The 20,372-nt window shown below is 37.2% G+C and overlaps 1 pseudogene; it reads right to left on the minus strand.

The window, feature by feature from the left end:
* Positions 1 to 11,238: 11,238 nt before the first annotated feature.
* LOC149211496 (3-ketoacyl-CoA thiolase 2, peroxisomal-like) overlaps positions 11,239 to 20,372 on the minus strand; it is a 30,666-nt pseudogene continuing 21,532 nt past the window's right edge.

Below are 20,372 nucleotides of genomic sequence, written 5' to 3' on the forward strand. Positions count from 1 at the left end.
TCAATACCAATTTGAATACCTAGCCACAACTTCATCCTCTTTTTCACCTCCAAGCTCATCTACCACATCTCCTAAAGCTTTAGTTTCATCATCTTTCCTGCCTCCCCCATTCGTTCCATCCTTGCCTCTACAACCCATTTTAGTAGTTCCATCATCCTCATCAGCATCACCACCTATACTTACACAATCCATTGTAACACCTTCACTTTCTCCAGCAGTCATGGCAAGATTTGCGCCTCTCTTACTGCCTGCTCAACTTACTGCTTTGCCTCAGAACTATGGTCAAAGACTTCCTTTGTTTGATGGAAGTGCAGAAATTATAGCTCAACAGCATGTTGACAAGTTAATAGACTTCATTTATTTAGAAGAAATTGATGAGGAAACTGCCAAAATGAGGATTATTGCTTAGAGTTTCTCAGGAGATGTTAAGAAATGGTTTTGAAGTCTGGCTGCAAATTCCATTAACAGTTCTCAAAGATTGATTGAATTATTTCTAGCTCGTTGGCAAGAGAAGAAAAATCCATTACAGATATTGGCTGAATATAATTCAATGAAAAGGAACCCCAATGAAACAGTTCAAGAATTCACATCAAGATTTAATACAGTGTACAATTCTATACCTGATGATATGAAACCTCCTCCTGGTTTGGCTCTTCTTCATTATCCTGATGCTTTCGATCCAAATATGGCCTACTAGCTCAGAGAAAGGGATCCAACTACTCTTGAAGAGATGTAGTGGAATGCAATCAGTGTTGAAGCCAATTTGCTCATTAAGAAGTCAAAATCAAAGCCAGAGAGAGCGGAGAAGAGAGTTGTTTTCAGAGAAGAACCTGCATCATCTTCTGATGCAAAGCTTGACAGTCTGATAAAAACTATGGAAAGGATGATGGATAAAATATCCATAACTGATCGACAAGCTGAACCATCAGTGAGGAATCCTAACTTTCGCGGACAACAACAACAACAGTTTAGAAATCGACAGAAAGAGCAGCGAAATCAAGATCCTCAAAGTCAAGTAAAAGCTCCATTTCAACAAAACTACACTGAAGGTCAGGAAGAAGATGAAGAAGAAATTGTAGAAGCAAATCACTTCTTTCAAGAAGATGAACTGCCTACTTTCCTAACAGAAGAAGATTAGTTTTCTGAAGATTCTTTTATACCAAATGATCAACAATTTGTGCTTGCAAGCGAAGATCTGTGGGCTGATAGGACTGAAGAGTACCAAAGAGGGTATCAAAATGCCCCCAATCATCTCCAAAAGTAGTACAATTTAAGGAACATAAATGTGCCTGTTACTCTAACTCAGAAAAGACAAAATTTGCAAAAGGATGCACCAAGCAAAGAAACCACTCCTGCAGGCCAGAATAAAGACAAAGGTATTGTCACACAGAATCAGGATAAAACTAATGAAGCCTCCACTAGCAATGTAAGGAAGGACAAAGAATTGCAAATTGAAAGCCAAAAGAAGGAAACTCAAGCTAAAGGCCAAACAGAAAGGAAGGACACTGCTTCAAAAGAGGTAGAAAAGCAATCTAATCTTTTTAGTTTGGAAAATGAAATTTCTAAATTAAAGATAGCCATTCCCCTCACTAAATTGGTAAGGAATGACAAATACAAATTCCAGATTGCAAAAATGCTTAGGGTTGATCAGATGTCTGATACAATCAATGTAGCTGATGATGAGCCAACCATCCTTTTTGGTCCAGCCTTAGAAGGAGCTCCTGAAGATAGTGAAATTCCTCCTTTTTATTTGAGTCTTAAACTTCATGACTTTATCCTTCATAATGCTATGCTAGATTCTGGCGCCTCTCATAATTTGATGCCTAAAGCCATCATGGATAAACTAGGACTGAGCATCACCCGACCTTACCATGATCTTTATTCTTTTGATTATGGAAGAGTGAAATGCCTTGGTCTTATTAAAGACTTGGTAGTGTCCTTAGACCAAATCCCAGCCAAAAATGTACTTATGGATGTTGTAGTGGCTGATATTCCTCCTAGGTTTGGCATGTTGCTTTCAAGATCTTGGGGAGAAAAATTAAAGGGCACTTTGCAGCTTGACTTTTCATACGCCACTATCCCTGTTTTTGGACAGCTCCAGAAACTTTATAGAGAAAAAAGATGAAATTTATGATCAACAGTAAGGAAAAGCTAGTCAATCATCCTATACATGCTGTTCATACTGATCTTGACTCTTTCATTCTATTTAGTGATATGGATTCTATTGATGATGAAAGTCAGTTAGTAGAAATTTCAGAAGTTCCCAACCTAATGGGCAGCATACATGAAACTATCACAGCAGAAAGTAAAGAGGTTGGTGAGGAATGTAGACAGCCTGCAAATCCTATTGAGGAGATTCAAAGAATAGTGCAGAAAATAGAAAGTTCTGAGCTAGCCGTTCAAAATCCTAAAAATCAAGAAATTCAGTCTTCAGAAATTATTTTTCCAGACGAAGAAAATGGTCTTTGGACCATGGAGTTTGATGGTGCATCAGGAAGAGAAGGAGCAAGAATTGGTGTTTGGATACTTGGGCCATTACATCAGCCAAACAAAATCCCTCGGAATGTGAGAATGAGCTCTTACAAGCTGGCTTTTGAATGTTCAAATAATGAGGCGGAATATGAGGCATTGATTGTTGGCCTCAAAATTCTGAAAAAGTTGGGAGAAAAAAGATTTATGTTTATGGCGACTCTGAGTTAGTGATCAAGCAAGTCAAAGGGGAATACCAGGCCAAACACCCAAGAATGAGAGCTTATCGCAATGCTGTACTTGATATTCTCAAAACTTTTTTAGAATATACATTATCTCTTATTCCTAGAACTCAAAATGTCATAGCTGATTCACTTGCCACTACAACCAGTATGGTGAAGATTCCTTTTCATTCTAATCATAAGTACTCCATCCATGTTAAGCATCGCCCAACTGTCCTAGATAACATGAGGTTTTGGCAAGTATTTGGTGATGATAAGCAAATAAATAGTTTTCTGCAGTTGGAAGGAGAATTTCAGAATTCTCACATTGATGATGCATACAATTTTGATGATTCCCACATCCATTCAGCTGACACTGAAGTATTATAGCTCAAGGACAACAACATTCCAAGAGGCTTGGTGCCTTTGGAAGAGTTATTTGACAGGGATGATATTGCCAAGAAGCCCACCATGGTTCCTATTGAAAAGGGAGTAGAAGATGTCAACATTGGCACAACTGAAAATCCTAAATTGGTCAAACTATCAAAGTCTCTATCTCCTGAAACAAAGGGTAAGTACATGCCTTTAAGGAATTTGCTGATGCATTTGCTTGGGATTACTCTGATCTGAATGTTTATGATAAGAGTATCATTCAACACGTCATTCCTATAAAGCCGGATCAGAAGCCATTTTGCCAGAAATTGAGAAGAATCAATCCCAAATTGTTGTCATCAATTGAAAAAGAGGTAAATAGACTTTATAAGTTTGGAATAATTATTCCTATTCGGTTTTTTGAATGGATGTCTAATCTAGTACCCGTGAGGAAAAAGACCGGGGAAATTCATCTATGTATTGATTTTAGAAATCTCAATAAGGTGTCCCTGAAAGACAACTATCCTCTACCTAAGATGGATCAATTCAGAAGGTGGTTGGGTCCCCTAGGATGTCACTGTTGGATGGATACTCTGGGTACAATCAAATACTGGTACACAAAGATGATCAGCTCAAGACAACCTTCATAACGCATTGGGGTGCATTCATGTATGCCAAGATGCCTTTTGGGCTGAAGAATGCAGGAGCTACCTTTCAACGGGCTATGGACATAGCATTTGCAAATGAAAAATATATATTTCTGGTTATCTATCTTGATGATCTAACAGTATTTTCAAAATCTGATGAAGATCACTTGCATCACTTAAGGATTGTTTTTCAGAAATGCAGAAAATTTGGCATCTCACTTAACCCAAAGAAGAGCTTGTTCGCCATGGAAGAAGGTAAGCTACTAGGACACATCATCTCTAAAGATGGCATCCGCATTGATCCTGCCAGAGTGGAGGCTATTCAGCAATTAGACTTCCCTAGGAACAAGAAAGAGATTCAGTCGTTCAATGGGAAAATTAATTTTTTGAGGAGATTTATTCCTAATCTAGCTGAGCACTTGAAAGAAATGACAAATATGTTGAAGAAGGACAACGAGGTAAAGTGGTCTTTGGAGGCTAAGAAATCATTTCATGCGGTAAAGTTTGCATTATCTACTGCTCCTATTTTGATTAGCCCAGATTATACCTCAGATTTCATCATTTTTTCTTTTGCTTCTGAGCACACATTAGCAGCAGTCCTAATGCAGAAAAAAGATCAGAAAAATGAGCAGCCTATAGCATTCTTCAGTCGCACTATAAGAGATGCAGCATTGAGATATAATATCATTGAGAAATAGGCATTGGCATTGGTAAAAGCCCTCAAATATTTCCGAGTTTATATTCTACATTCACATACTATTGCTTATGTCCCTACTGCAACGGTAAAGGAAATTCTTGTACAAACAGATCCAGAAAGCAAAAGAGGAAAATGGATTGCAGTGATGCTGGAATATGACTTGGAGATCAAACCTACAAAGCTCATCAAAGGACAAGGGTTAGCCAAGCTTATGGCGGAATCAAATCTACATGAACAAGTTGATGGCTACACTATCAGAAGAATCAGAAGAAAAGGACCCTTTCTTGCAAGTGTCTGATATGTTCATGTCTTCACCTTGGTACTCCAACATTGTCTATGTCTTGCGACACTTGAATCCTCCTCCGGAATTTCCCAAAGCTCCTTTCCAGCAGTGGGGTCTTGATTTCATTGGCGAAATCCATCCTTCATCTTCAGCACAACACAAATGGATTTTAACAGCCACCGACTACTTTACAAAGTGGATTGAAGCTATCCCGACCAGGCAAGCTACTGATTCTGTCATCATTCAATTTTTGGAGTCTAATATCTTGTCTAGATTTGGCTGCCCACAAAAAATAATAACAGACAATGCTGTTGCTTTTAAATAAAAAAGAATGGTGGATTTCTGCGCCAAATATCATATTGTGCTAGGACATTCTACTGCTTATCATCCACAGGGGAACGACTTGGCTGAATCTTCCAACAAATCTTTGGTTAACATCATCAAAAAGGTCCTGGAGGTGAACAAGAAGAATTGGCATAAAAAACTCATCAATGCTTTGTGGGCGGACAGGGTCAACACCAAAAAGTCAATAGGTATGTCTCCTTTCCAGCTGGTATATGGAGTTGACACAGTGTTTCCTTCATCTCTTGCTGTCCCAGTAATGAAAATCCTACAGGAATTGGATAGTGAAACTAATGACATACAAAGGAGAATAAACCAGATGATTCATTTATAGCAGACAAGAGAAGAAGTTTTTCAAAACACATCCAAACTCCAAGAGAAAATAAAAAAGATTTATGATCGCAAAACCAAGGAAGACAATTTCAATTTGGGAGATGTAGTCCTTCGATGGGATGCTAGAAATGAAGACAAAGGCAAACATGGTAAGTTTGAGAACTTATGGAAGGGACCATATAAAATTTCTGCTTTTAGAGGAAAGAATGCTTTCTTGTTGGAAGAGATGGATGGAAAAGATTATTTAGGAGGGGCGACCAATGGTAGGCTTCTCAAGCACTACTATGTCTAAAATCCTGAAAGGTCATCATCATTGTACATACGGTGTGTATTTTACTTCTAGCATTTTAGATAGCTGTCATCAGAGTTTGAAGCCCAAAGTGAAGGCCCTAAGACTCTTTGAGTCAGTATTGTTTTCATCTTTTTTATTTAGTTCTTTTGTCATGTCAAAAGGTCAGTCAGTTTCAAGTAAAATTCAGTTTTTATGCATGTTGACTCCATTGCCCAATAAATAAGGCTACTTGATCTATGGTGTTTTTGACACTTGTAAGGAGCTGCCATCCCCAGTTGGAGCCAATGTTAGTGTCAGTGTCGTTAGCCTGTCATCTTGATCAAAAAATGCTTTTACCATGTTCTTTTCAAGCTTTCATCATCAAATTTTTATGTTACTAGGTTTACACAGCGAATTTGGTCATTATATGGTCAGTCCAAAGACGGAGCCATTGTTTGAAGTTTCACTCATGCTGGTTGCTTATCATACTTTATGAATCTTTCAACATGAAAATGGGTCAAGTCATCATCATCATTCCATTAGGTCTTTAGGTCATCCATTAGGTCACAAGGGTCCCTAAGGTCCACCATTTCCATAAAAAAACCAAAAATAAGTCATACATGACAAAGCAACTGTTGATGAATTGATCATGGTTTATTCACACACTTTTCATATTTTCATGACATCAAAGGTTTCAGAAGAAGGAAGCTCCAAGACTCAGGAAAGAAAAATCACACTTGCAATGGTAAAGGTAAAATCTGTCTTCAAAAAGTGAAATCAGTTCACAAAGGAGGGTTGGTTTCTTTTCTTTTTTTTGAAAAAGTGAAGAAATTATCCCTATATAAACTCAAAAAGACTCATAACCTTTTTATTTATATCCCATTCACTCCTCATCATCGAGCTCACTCACCCAGAAAAGCAAAAAACTTGTTTCCCTAGGAGAAATTGGCCAAAAATTGAAGGCGTTGCGCTTAGGAGGCAGGCGTTGCACATAGGTGAACTGCGCTGCACTTTGGCACTGCGTGTAGAAGAACTGTGCTGTGCGCAAGACAGAGTACCCAAAACTCACCCAAAATTTTCCCAAATTCCAAATTTTTTGCTTACAAGCTCGGTCAAATAGCTTTCTAAAGCTAAAGAACAAGTAAGTATATCATTTCCCTCTCTATTTGCTTTCCCAATTTCATTCCATGTCCATAATTTCTCAAGCTAGGGTTTGTAGCAAAATTTCCATGGGAAATGCTAACGTAGAAATGGTCATCATAACTTTTCATCTCCAAAACATGTAAATTGATATTCTACACCTGCACATGTCTGATGAGTCATTTTGACCAGTTCATCCACCTCCAAACAAAGTTTAAACACTAAAAAAAAAACAAAACCCTAGCTCATTCCTAGAGTTATTTTGGGAAAATCTCATCATAAACTTTCTTGGTCTCACTTACAAGCAGCCACATTTGTTCACTATTTTCCTCTCTCATTTCCATCAGTTTTTCAAAGCCATCTCATCTTTCATAAAACCCCTCCCATCATTTTGTCAAAATCTCTCAGATATCACTTCATTTTCATTCTCACCTCACATCTATTTTCACTTCCTGCTGCTAGGACTTTGTGTCATCATGGAGGTTGAATCTTCACTAAAAAGAAAGAGACAACATAAAAGAGGGAGGATTCTCAGAAATGAACCATCAGATTGCAACCAAATCAACTCCTCTCCTTTCATCAAGCAATGCTTTAAGGATGTTCACTGCTTGGAGTTTTGTAAAAGAGTAAGTGAAGCAGGGTTTTATGAGTAGTTGACAGATTGGGTAGCTACACAACTGAAAGGAGAGATTGCTGTCATTGCTGGTATTGAGTTTAGCTTCTCAGTGGCCTCCATCTCACTAGCAACTGGTTTACCAGACAATGGCGAATCTTGGTTCAAGGGAATGAGTCTAGATCTTGAAAACTACAAGCCCTTCTTAAATACTCCATACATAGATGCACATACTCACCTCATGCCTTTCAGATATTTGCTTGAGAAGTATGCCCTTTTAATGAAAACCATCATGAGGTTCTTTCCCAGTGAAGGTAGATTCTCTAGGTTGTATGCCTATCATATTCGCCTCTTGATGCACTTCACATCTCAAAAGCCGCTCAACATGTGCAATGACCTATTCAGGAGCATTTAAAAAATGTCTGAAAAGATACAGTTAAAGGACAAAGAGCACTTTCCAAGCTTGTTTCATCACAATCTCATCAAAACCATTATCCTTCATTAGTTGGCAGAGAGGGGTATGGCTTGGGAAGCCTTTTTAGAAACAACTTTAAAATGGCATGAGGAAAATGCAGCATCTCAGTCCCCAAGTGCACCAAAACAACAAACAGAGATGGGGTCATCTAGCAAAACAACAGAGAAGATTCAGCTACCTAAGCCAGAGGTGACCAAAGTGTATAAAAGAGGGCAGAGGCTTGTGTTTTCTTCTCACAAAGAGAAAGGGGCCAAGCCTTCTTCATCGACAAAGTAGGAATCGACAACAAAGGATAAGGAGACAGTTGAGCACGAATTTGAGCTTATTGATTTAGAGGAGGAAGATGAGACTTCAATTATGAGACAGACTATCAGGGACAAGGACTACCAAATCAAGGAGCTGGCAATAAATCTGGAAAGGGAAAAGTATATGATATTATTCCTTGAATAGGAAAAAATTCAACTCAAAGCAAAAGAGTTGATCCTAGAAAAGGAAAAAACTAAGTTAATGTAGCAAATTGGCAAAGGTAAGGAGATCGTGCCATCAAGCGAGCCTGAAGCATCATAGGTGAAAGGGAAAAGGAAAAGACCAAGAACCAGAGGTCTCAAGGAAGCTTTGCAAGAGGAACAAAAACAAATATTGCTTAATGAAGACCTTGACCTAGAAGAAAGGATTTCCATAGAGGTACATCAAGATAAATAATATTGGCTTAACAGGGTAAATGAACACTTAGAGAAGCTCCTGGAGAAGGCAAACAAAGAATAATCAAATGCTCAGACACATAGTGCATCATTATCAAGCTCAAAGCATGATCGCCAATGTTAAAGTGAAACAACTTAAAAACAAGCTCAATGAGGCCAAAAAGATAAAAAGGATGAGAGAAAGTTGGAGATGCTTGCTGAAGCATCCATGAAGCTATAACAAACTCATTTTTACACCTTCCCTCCAATTTTGAGCTAATTCTGAGCATTTTGAGTTTTTTGGCAAATTTTGGTCTAAATCCAGAAATTTTGCCTTTCCAGGCACTGCGCTTTTTCCTCAGGGCTCCATTTGAGGAAATGTCTACATTTTCGGAAAGGTATTGACATACTCTAAAAACCCATTTGCCCAGATTTTGCAGAGGTGGCTTAGTTTTGGAGAAAAATGCAAAAAAGTGGCAAAAAACTAGCATTCTGGACCATTTTTTGACAGGCGCTACGCTTCTGGAGTGACCTTGGGAGAATGGATTTGTGAAGGTTTTCCCATGCTCCAAATTCAGAAATTCAAACTGTTATGGAAATTAGATTTGAAGGGCTAGTTGATTGTTCTCTCAGATTTGCATTTTGACCCTTGGAAGGCACCTAAAAGTCAGCTCAAATTCGGCGCTGCGCTTCTGCACTTTCTGTGTTTTTATTTGCAAAATTTCACTGTGTAAAATTTCTAGTTTCTAGTCTGACTTGGTCAAAGTCAAGATTCTCTATGTAATGGCACAAGTTACGAGGCTAGGTGATGTAGGCATGAATAAATGTATATCATAGATTGTTTTTGATGTTTATTAGGGCTCATAAAAAAAAACAAACTCCTAAACAAACTCTTCATGAGGTGTTTGAGTTGCACCTTCTCACTCTCACTTGTTAGTTGAGAGAATCTTGGAGTTAGTTCCTCCACCAAGGAATTCGACTCCTGAAGGTGGGAAAGTGGTCTAGGAGTGTCTAAAAGTACTATTTCACTTCAGGAGAAGAGGGTTGATTTTTTTGTGAAGAAGGCTTGCATTGTAATAATCTTTCAGCTAATACAGATACAGGTTGCAGCGATTCTCAAGGAAATCTAGCCCAGTGAGTTCATGGTGCTTGTACTTCATTCTTTTTGTTTTCTCATGGTCTAAACATCTTTATCTACATTATATCTCTTCTTTCTATGAATGCCTTGTGGTAAAATACTCAGAATTCTTGTTTTTCAAGCTCTGATCTGGTTTTCATAATTATGTGTTTTGTCTTCCTAAGCTAATGAAATCATGTTTATTTATGCTCATTAGTTTCTTCCACTCTATATCCTCTATGTTACACTGACAAATACTCAAATTACACCATGGTTTCTGACATCTATCTCCTTCTTATGTTTGCTCCTGCATTCCCACAACGTAGACCTACTTGTGGCTCCAAACCTTAAGTTCAGCAGATCCTTAAAAAAAAACCAAATTTACACAAACAAACAAACAAATACTCATATCTAGTCTAAAATCCATTTGCTTTAAAGTCATATCACTGATAAGAGACTTAGAGAGATCCCTCTCATGCTTAGTAGCGCTAGCTACTGAGCTGAAGTGGTTTGAGGTTACCCTTGTTGATTTCCTTTTTAGCCTAGGAGATTGTAAAGACTAACAGGTGGCTTGAAGGTGGGGTTGTAAGTTACATGTGAAAAAAAATAAACATCTCATTTTGCATAGCTTACTACTAGAACATGTCTTGTGCTAGTCTTCGATGAGATGTAGTTTCAAAGTAATATGCTATTCTCTTGTTTTTTCATGTAGGTAGATTTTTTTTTTTCTTGGGAAAAAAATCCAATAATTTTATATTGATAATAAGATTACATCCATATATGCCAGTAGGCATTCCTAAAGGCCAAGTAGCCTCAAAAACTATTTGTCGAGAAGAGTCCAGATCTACAAAACCTTAAAAGCATTTGTAGCCATGTGATTTGTCAAGTGACCACCCTCTCAAAAGGATACATCTGTACTCCTATTATCTATACAGACCCTTTGTCCATAATCCAAAATTTAATCATTTACCTGCCCCTATTTATATAATTTACATCCCTGTTATAGTCAAAATGACCATATAGAACTGTTGAAAACACTCATAAGATCATTTGTCATATTTGAGAAAAAAACATAGAGAGAGTAACAAGATTATTTAGTGCCAAGTGTCATGAAGAAATTCTGTTTGTTGGCCTTCCTTTGAATTTGTGACTTTCAATGAGGCTGGGTCCATTTCCAAGTCGACTTTGGACAATCTACCTACTTCTTGATTCTTGTTCCTGGTCAAAAAAAACATAAAAATAGAAGGTAAGTTGTATGTTTTGAAAAAGAGGCTGCAAGTGGTAGCTCAAAAGTTTAGAGGCTCTTTTAAGCCAATTTATGACTGGATTTGAGTCCCCATATGCATGAAGGTAGGAAATCCTATATTCTCAAGCTAAGCTGAAACAAAATTTTTAGAGACATTAAGTCTACATAGTTGTTTGAGGCATGATTGATACAATCTGAAAAGGATATGGGTCCCTAATACTCTTTTTGTCTCAGCCTGTAAACTTTTTGTTATATAAATTCTATTTTGTTTTATGAATAGGTTTGCATGTGTAAAAGTCTACAAGTAAAGCACAACCTTTTAAGTGGTGCACTTATGCATTTGGATTGATCCCAACAATGTTATAGTTGGAGATGAACTTTTGCATCAGTGGGATTTTAGTTCAGAACATTTTGCAGAAGGTGGAGGCAAGAGAGGTGGGAAATAGATGGTTCAGCAAGATGAGGATTTGTGCTCATCCATTAAGAATATTTGTGGTTATAATGAAACTTCATGCATTGATCAACTTGTTTTCTATTGTTCATTGTGCACCCTTTTGCATGGCCACCGCCTTCTTCATCAACAGTACAACACCAACTCCATCACTTACTTGGCTTGATTTTCCTTTGTGAGATTGAAACAGAACATAGACATAACTGACACAGACTGAATACTCAACATCCAGTGCTTTACAATGGTAGAAAATCTAGCATGTTGTAACTTTTTTGATAAAATCAACAACATAGAAAACATGCTTAGCATGCAATTGGGAAAGAAACTCTATACCAACAGTGGTGCTTCCCCTCTTCTTAAATGCATCTATGAGATTCCCTAAATCATAAAGAGAAGCATTAGGATGAAATCTATCGTCCATATATATCACCATGGGCTTCTCATCCCCAGTTTTAGGATCAACAATCTTCAACACAAAAACAAGAAATACATTAAGTACCATTGCGACAACTCTCCGACGACTCCAACTTTGGAAATTACAGAACATGGGTGTTTTGTACCTTTGCTTCAACTAGGATGATCTAATATTTGAACTTCCCTGCAACTATTGCTGCTATTGTGCGCCTAGGAGATTCAACGTGAAAAACAATTATAGCAGTTAATATTCAACTCCCATTCCTTACTTTCACTGATTAATTCGTATGAACTGCACCAACATTGACTTCACTCAAATCAAAATCTTAAAATATCATCCATATACCACTGCTTGATCTTGGTCTTGACGTGAAACTCCATAGTGGTCAGCTACATTTTCTGAGATGATACCCATGGGCAAAAGACAATCTTGTGCTTTTCTGAAAAATTCAACCTATTGCAAGTGGCAGCAAAAGCCATCAGTGCCTTTCACACAAATATTTAATGAAGTACTTATATATCTATCCTTGTGCAGGTGTGTGTGTGTGTGTATATATATATATATATATGAATGAAGGCTATATTAAAGACATAAAAGAGTATGGACAAAAACATCAAATTGAAACTATTGACAAAATTAAAAGCCTTATGTTTACAACATCATTAACTTTTATTGATGCCTACCTTTGAATTGACAGAACCTTCCCACACCATAGGATTGATAGTCATTAACTCCACTCCTGCACTGACGCTTGAAGAAAACAAATTGAAATCATAAACTTATCTAAACTCAAACTTGCTATGATAATCCAGTGGTAGCAAACATATATTGACATACCAATGTCATAAAACCCAGCTTTAATTGTAGCTGCAACATCTACAATTGCTTGTAGGTCTGAAGATCATTGTCTATTGACAGTGTTGACATGTATAGTCTCCGGAGAGATGACATGGTAAGCAACATGCAGTTGTCACAAAAACTCAGGCATCCAACAAGAAAATAATTCATTTGACACATGAAATGGTAGGATATACACTTGGGAATCCATCATAAAAAGCAGCCACCCTGAACTCATTAGCATGTTGAGATCCAGGTGCAAGAACAATACCCACTACAATATCACCAACTTCAACTGGATTAAGTCCAGTCTTTTCAATCAATGTTTGCAGGAAGCTAGAGAACATTCAGAGACAAATTTGTGCACTCATGCTTCATGGACCATAATGGTTAGGGGGAGAATTTTCAAACTACATAAAAAAATCATGAATCAATTTATCGGTGTAACCACTGATCCATACCTTAAAAATAGGAGCAAGCAAGTCATCGGTAAGAGTATCCTTAAATCCTCCACATTTAACCTTGCAAATAGGGGTATGATAAGCCTTGCAAAAGTGACAATCAGATAGAGAAAAACTAGGTGTTGATCAGCTAATCAACAAGAATTAGGAAAACTCTGAACTCAATCAACCACATATGATAAAATGCAAAGCGTTGGAAGAGATTTCCTGAAAAACCATCAATTAAGCTAGAAAAAAATGGAAACTTACGCAACAATGACAACATCATCACCAAACTCAACAACTCTTTCATAGGAAGCACTATCTCCAGCAGCATAAACTGAAGCCTAGTAAAAAAAAATAATGATCGATACTTATATTCTCACTAGAAGATCCATGTGTTAAATATACTCAACACAGTCTTGACTCTCTTCTAATGTAAAGAAGATAAAATACATTTTTAATAATATATTTATGGAAAAACCAAATTAACAATGACCTAAAACAAGGGTACAACAAATCTAGTTAAGGGGATTCAATTGTTAGGATTCACCTTGACTCGGGAATGATAGTCTATAGCTAGTGGTTTTGGGCCCATGGTATTATGCTAGTTATATTTGGATGGAAATAAGCTTATAAATAGGCTTATTAGTCTCCATTGTAATGTGCCAAAGGTTGAGCAAGTGTGGGTTCCCCGCCCATTGTAAGGGGCCAAGGGTTTACCAGCTTGGCTAGGCTTTCATGGAATTCCGTTAGTTGGGTTATCCCCATAGTTGGGGTTTTCCTAGGGTATTTATGGGGTTGTTAGTGTGCGTGATTGCTTCTATATTGTGTTGATGATTATGTTTATTTACCTTGCCTTTTATACATGACACCAATTAAGTTGAATTTAACACAAGCATCCATTAACCCCCATACAATAGTACCTCAAGCATTCTGAATCCATCAACACATTCGAACATATAACATCGAATTTATCATTTCAACACAGTATCAACTACCATACCCATTGCACAAAAAGTTATGAACAATATTTTTCACCCAAAAACTCCACAAAACACAACACTCAACCCTTGCCCCAACCCCCACCTGGACTAAATTCAAAAAAGAAAACAAAAATAGGAAGGTTGATATGTAAGCATAGAGTAGATTTCACCATATTTTTTTATTTCAAAGAATTCTTAGTGAGTATCCATTTGTATGGATTACTTTAACTTTATTTATGGTGTTACAATTCCCTTTAGGCTTTGACACAAGACCATCGTGTGGGTTGGGGCTACCCATTCTTCAGGGCACATAGAGAGTCGAGTTTTTGCCTTTCACTCCCCTCCATTCTAGTAATTTTGTGGAATTCTTTTGGGCGGTGCCAAATATGGTCCATTAGACCAAAATCATAGATAATCCTAAAAGTTAATTGTAACACTTAATAATTCCCAAAAAACTATAGCCTCAAATTGCACCCAATAACCAAAATAAAAAGGAAATAGAGCAGAAGGATCTAGGTCCATTTTGAAAAAAAAACATCTTGTATGAAGTTAAGTTCTACTGTAATTTTTAAAACCTATGTGGGAAAACCCATTAAAGTTCAAAGAACAATAATCTTGTAATTAAATTTAAAAATAAAGAAACCTCTTCATATTTTGGTTGCGAATACAATGACTTGCAACCTTGGCTCTCATCCATCATCACTGAAGAGTCTGGCCCTGATGTTTGCTACATCCCCCCAACTCTCTTAGATAGTTGAACTGCCAATACCTTGGTCCACATTTAAATGGTTCTGTCTATTATTATTATTCAGGTTGTCATCTGTGATGTTGTCCTCCAAGTTTGTGATTTTCCATCTGTGAATTTTGCATCATTATCCTATAGGAGCTTCAGTAGAATTTTCCATTTAAACTCAATGTTCTTAAAAACCTTAACTTCATGATGCCAATCCTCTTTGTTCAACTCCATTCGTTGTCAATCCCCTACATTCTCTGACTATTTTCTCCACCTTTTATAACATTAAGTCACGTCACATGATACAGTCTCTTCCTAGTGGCTGTATCATGGAAGTGATGTCACCATGGCTTGGTGAGCTAACAAGTTTGAAGGAATTGTACATTTAACATGACTAGAGGTGCCAATATTCCCACGTGTTGCACGTTCTCTTAATTTCTTCCAACAAGGAGGGGTCTGAATTCTCACTTAAATTTTCTTTAGTCCCAAATGATCTCCTTAGTTACCTATCTGGTTCCTCATTTTTTGAACCATCTTGTTACATAGGAAAACCTTATTACACGAATCTTCACAACAAGACACCTAATTTCCTACAAGATATCCTGAATACTCCTATATTTGATACCCGATTTATTTGAAACCTGATTACTGGAGAGTAGAGCCTCTTTCAATATTGAGCGTATCATTGCCTTATTTAGTACATAAGTTAGTCCCTTGCCTTATTTAGTACATAAGTTAGTCCCTGAATTGGAGCCTCAAATTCAGCCTTTGTTTTATATGCCAATGGAGAAATAAAAAATGATACTATCTTTGTGATTCATTATTACCCCATTATTCCCAAATTTGCCTGCTTGAACCCTAGTTTCCCCATCAAGATTTAATATGAACCGACTCTCAAGTGGTACTTCTCTAGGCAAGGGGTTTAGTTTGGTGGCAAATTGTATCAAGTTGTGGATGTATGTCTATATGTGCTCTTGTTTTGACTATTTTAAATTTTCTTTTCTTTGTTGATAGACCTTGCTGTTTTTCTTTGTGTACCTTGTTTTTACTTTATTTATATTACCTCTGCTCTTCACACGAATGGGAAGATTTGTGACACTACAAAAGATGATTGAATGGTAAGATAATAATTTTCACATTTTATGGATTATTACTTTTCTTTTGGTATGCCTATTATAGTGTAACGACCCATTTATAAAAATTAAGAAATAATAAAAATAAATAACTAATATAAAATTATAAACTTTATATTTAAAATAATATTAATAAACTTCATATTTAAAATATGGATGTAAATCAAACCTTATATTAAAAAAAATACCAATCAAACTTTATAAATTTAAAATTTAAATACCAAAATGAATTATCTTAAACTGAATACGATTTAAAGGCAAAATCAAATAAAGTGAAGGATTCATAATAAACTCAGGGATTAGCTCCTGGTCTGAGGGACGTGGACAGGAGCGTGGCATCAGGGAGGGAGGCGGTGGTTGCATGCAGGAGGGCGGCCACCGCCAAGCCCGTGGTTAAAACCGGAAATATGAACCGAGTACGGGGAGGAAAAACGGAGTTTGAAACCAGAGGAGGAATTCAGCAGTGAGAGAGCTCTGCCATTGGAAGAGCTTTAATCCGTCTGAGGTTCTGGGCACGGGGGACAGTGAGCTTCTGTTGGGAAGCTTACTGGATTGAGCAGCCAGGCTCTGCTCAGTCTGGCTGGGTGGAAATTGGTCTTCCGGTAATTGGATTAGAGTAGCCGCAGCATCATCACCAGAGCAGGCAGCACGCAACAGTTCAGGTAGGTACTCTAAATATTTTACGGTTCCTGTATTTCAGCTTTATTTATTTGGTTATTACATATAGCATTTGGTGAGAATTTTTTGGTTGTCCCTTTGAAGAGGTAAAGTTCCGATCTGCATATGCTAAGTCTCTAAACTTAGGGAATTGGTAATCTGTGTACTTGAAGAGGAAAATAAAAGTATAGCCATTATGTGTGTACTTATATCATTGTTTCATAGTTCCATGCATTACACAAAATCTACAAATAGCTAGTTTCTCTTCAGACAAGAAATCTTGTGATTTTGCCTTCTTGAGTAGTCCATCATGAACAACTTTGTAAAATAATACTACATTGTGTCACATGTTTATTTTTCAGTTTAACTCTTAGTTTCATTGTGAGTAGACATTCTTGGGCCCCTCGCCAAGTTTTCCAGTCACTGTCTTTGACAATATCTTCTCAAAATATATAAAAATTGTTTAGAAACTACATCAAAATCTAGATCATATTAGATTGGTTGCTTGTAGAATATTCATAATTATGCTTGTATTTGTATCAAACAAAGTGCTTTGTTCTTCATTCATTTTAGCTATTCGACAAATAGTTGAAGCAAAGTAAAATTTTGAACGTTGAATGGTTAACAAATTTCATTTGGATATATTTGTGTGCATCAACAATTTGATTGCAAATTTACTGATAAAATTGTGATTATTGAAGCACTGAATTTTTGAGATATGCAGATCCCTTGTAATTCTAACACTTGTTTCAAGGAATAGTTGCTGCATGATTTTGATAACTGTTCAACTATATTAACTTGGATTGGATTGTGTCTTGCATGAGTTACATTGCTCTTCTTCCATATGCTATCCACTTATAACATTTCCTTTGCAATATTTGGTGCATTTGCTAGTTATAGGTCATTTATAAGTTATAAATGTCTTCAGAGTTTCACTTCTAATTGAGTATTCAAATGAGCATATTGATTCTCTTATACATAACTATTTTTCTCTCCACCCACTTTTCATAACTTCCATAACCATTAGGTAGGGACCTGCAGCTTCGATGTTGCTTTACTTGTTTAGTAAAATATCGTCGCGACTTTAATTTATTGTAAGTTGTAGAATTTACAATTTATGAAGTTTCAAGGTCTAATTTTTAGAAGTCTAATTCTTTAAAGGGTGCTAGCTCAATGGAAGAGCACATGCTTGTAAAGCAGGAGGTTGGTGGTTCGATTCCATCGTGCCCTGACATCCATATGGAATGACGACGATCAATTTTTGGTGACGGAGGCTCTTTGACTCTCCCCAATGAGCTTTGGTGACATTTTTCGACCCTCACCAAAATATGAAATGGTGACAGTCAACGAACACCACCATATATACGCATCAATAATGACGACCCTCAAAGGTCCATAACCATAAATCGTTGTTGTTGATATGAAATGGTGATAGTCACTATCTGTCATTATTCGTGGCAGAACTTGAATGTCAGCACAACACCTATACTTATAGCAATGCAGCTTTTGGTGACAGTCAACGAACGTCACCATATATATGCACCAATAGTGACGGCCATGAAATATTCATCACAATAAATCATTGTTGTTCATAAGAAATGGTGACGGTTACTATCCGTCATTATAATCAATATTCGTGACGAACCTTGAATGTCACCATAACACCTATATTTTTGGCGACGCCACCTTTGGTGACGTTTAGTTTTGGTGACCAAGACTATGGTCCGTCACTATCGTTCATATAAAATGGTGACGATCGCTATTCGTCATTATAAATCATTATTGGTGACAGACTTTGAATGTCACTACAACACCTATACTTTTGGCGACACCACCTTTGGTGACGTTCAGTTTTTGGTGACGAAGGCTATGGTTCGTCACCATTGCTCATATGAAATGGTGACAGTCGCTATCCGTCATTATAAATCATTATTGGTGATAGACTTCGAATTTCACCACAACACCTATACTTTTGGCAACGCCACCTTGAGTGACGTTTAGTTTTTGATGACGAAGGCTCTTTTGACTGTCACCAATGAGCTTATAGTGACATTTTTTGCCCCTCACGAATGTCCTTTTTTCTTGTAGTGACACCAAAAAGAGAAATCATCATCACACTCCAAGGTATGGAAGAAGAAACAAGTACAACTAGAAAGATGTGGCATAACACAATATAGACATAACAGACTTAGGGGGAGCTGAAAGTATGAAACTTCAGTGTTCTAAATCTCATACGCAGTGGGAAAGACTCATAAAAGTGATCTAATATGGTTAAGTCAATTATCAATTATCTGTTTTGTTCTAATTGATGATGGTTACAGTTTGTTGATGATATGTGGAAGTATTTTTGGCCCTCATAAGTTGTTAATAAGTTGATGAATAACTGGTTGATGGTGATGCCTTGATGATTCTTACTGATATTTGCAATGATCAGATCTGACAATGAACAGTTGGCACAAGTTCAGGGGGAGCATATGCTTCTAATAATGCATTGTTGGCATTATGTTAGAAGATCTTGGTACATGAAGATACTTATATTGCTTGATCCACATAGTTGTTTTGATTCAAGTGACTCTTTTGATGATGGAAATATACAGGCTGTTGATCCTGATGCTGCTGATAGATGCTGATGGTGCAGATCATATATGGTGTATGATAGTTGCTGATGACTATCATGGTCTTGTTTAGATCGGTTGTCCTTGTTATAAATGTCATGTATATCATTTGATGTAAAGGTCATGAAAAGACCTAATTTGTAACCCCACTATGCATGGGAAGGATGATGTAATAATTTCTATTTCAGTCATGTATAAACATTTGGTATATCCCCACTTGGTTGGGTGGATGAGTCAAAATTGGTGTATCCCCACTTGATTAGGAGATTGATGTGTGTATGAGTCATTGGTGATAGGAAGGTAATACTTAGTTGAGTTATAGAGTCATGTTATTCTTTTGAAAATATTTTTGCAGACTCTGCATGTGCTCAGGGGGAGTATGAACGGTTTAGTGCATCTCAGCATGTACAAAGGGGGAGCTTAATTAGAGATTTTACCATGTACTCAGGGGGAGCATGGACAACATAATGTATATCAAAAGCGGAGAATATCTTGGTCCGCCCTTTGCCCTTGATGTCAACGGGGGAGAGTATCTTGGTGTTGTGATTGCCATCAAGTCCAAAGGGGGAGATTGTTGGCATTATGATACACGTGTTGTCCTTGATGGCAACTCACACAGATGATAGTTCACAATGCAATAATTTAACAACAAAGGATTACAGATCAGACTCCAGAGATTGAAGAAAGATAATAGTTTAAGAAGTATACGCTGGTTCACTTTGTCCACGTAGCATATACGTGAGGGTTAAAAGAACAAAAGGAGCGTATACGTATACACGCACTTTCACAGAAGGAAAAGCGCGTATGGGATGGAGAATCAAGGTTTTGGTCCAAGGTATTGGTTCGAGGTATTTGGTCCGAGGTACTGGTTTGAGGTATTGTTGGAAATACTGAGAGGGGGGGTGAATTAGTATTTCTTTTTCTGACTATTGTTTTACTAGTTAAAACATTTCTATTCAAAACACAAGATGAACAACAAGAATAAATGCTTTTATTAATATAATTTTTGCAGTAAAATAGATACAATATATAGGTGGTTGCAATCAGTTGCCAAGCACCAACTTGGACTTTCGTGAGGCTCCAACATTCAGAGCTCCAACTCTGTTTCACCAAAGCAACACTCTTGGACTTAGGAGCACCAACCCCCAAGGACTTCAATCCTTTCCAGTGCCTGAAACACCAGTCCCAAAGACACCTAT

This window comes from Pinus tabuliformis, chromosome 1_1 (genome assembly GCF_031772625.1).
Source record: "Pinus tabuliformis cultivar Carrire ecotype Pingquan chromosome 1_1, CPIR1, whole genome shotgun sequence".
In the NCBI taxonomy this organism is placed as follows: Eukaryota; Viridiplantae; Streptophyta; class Pinopsida; order Pinales; family Pinaceae; genus Pinus; species Pinus tabuliformis.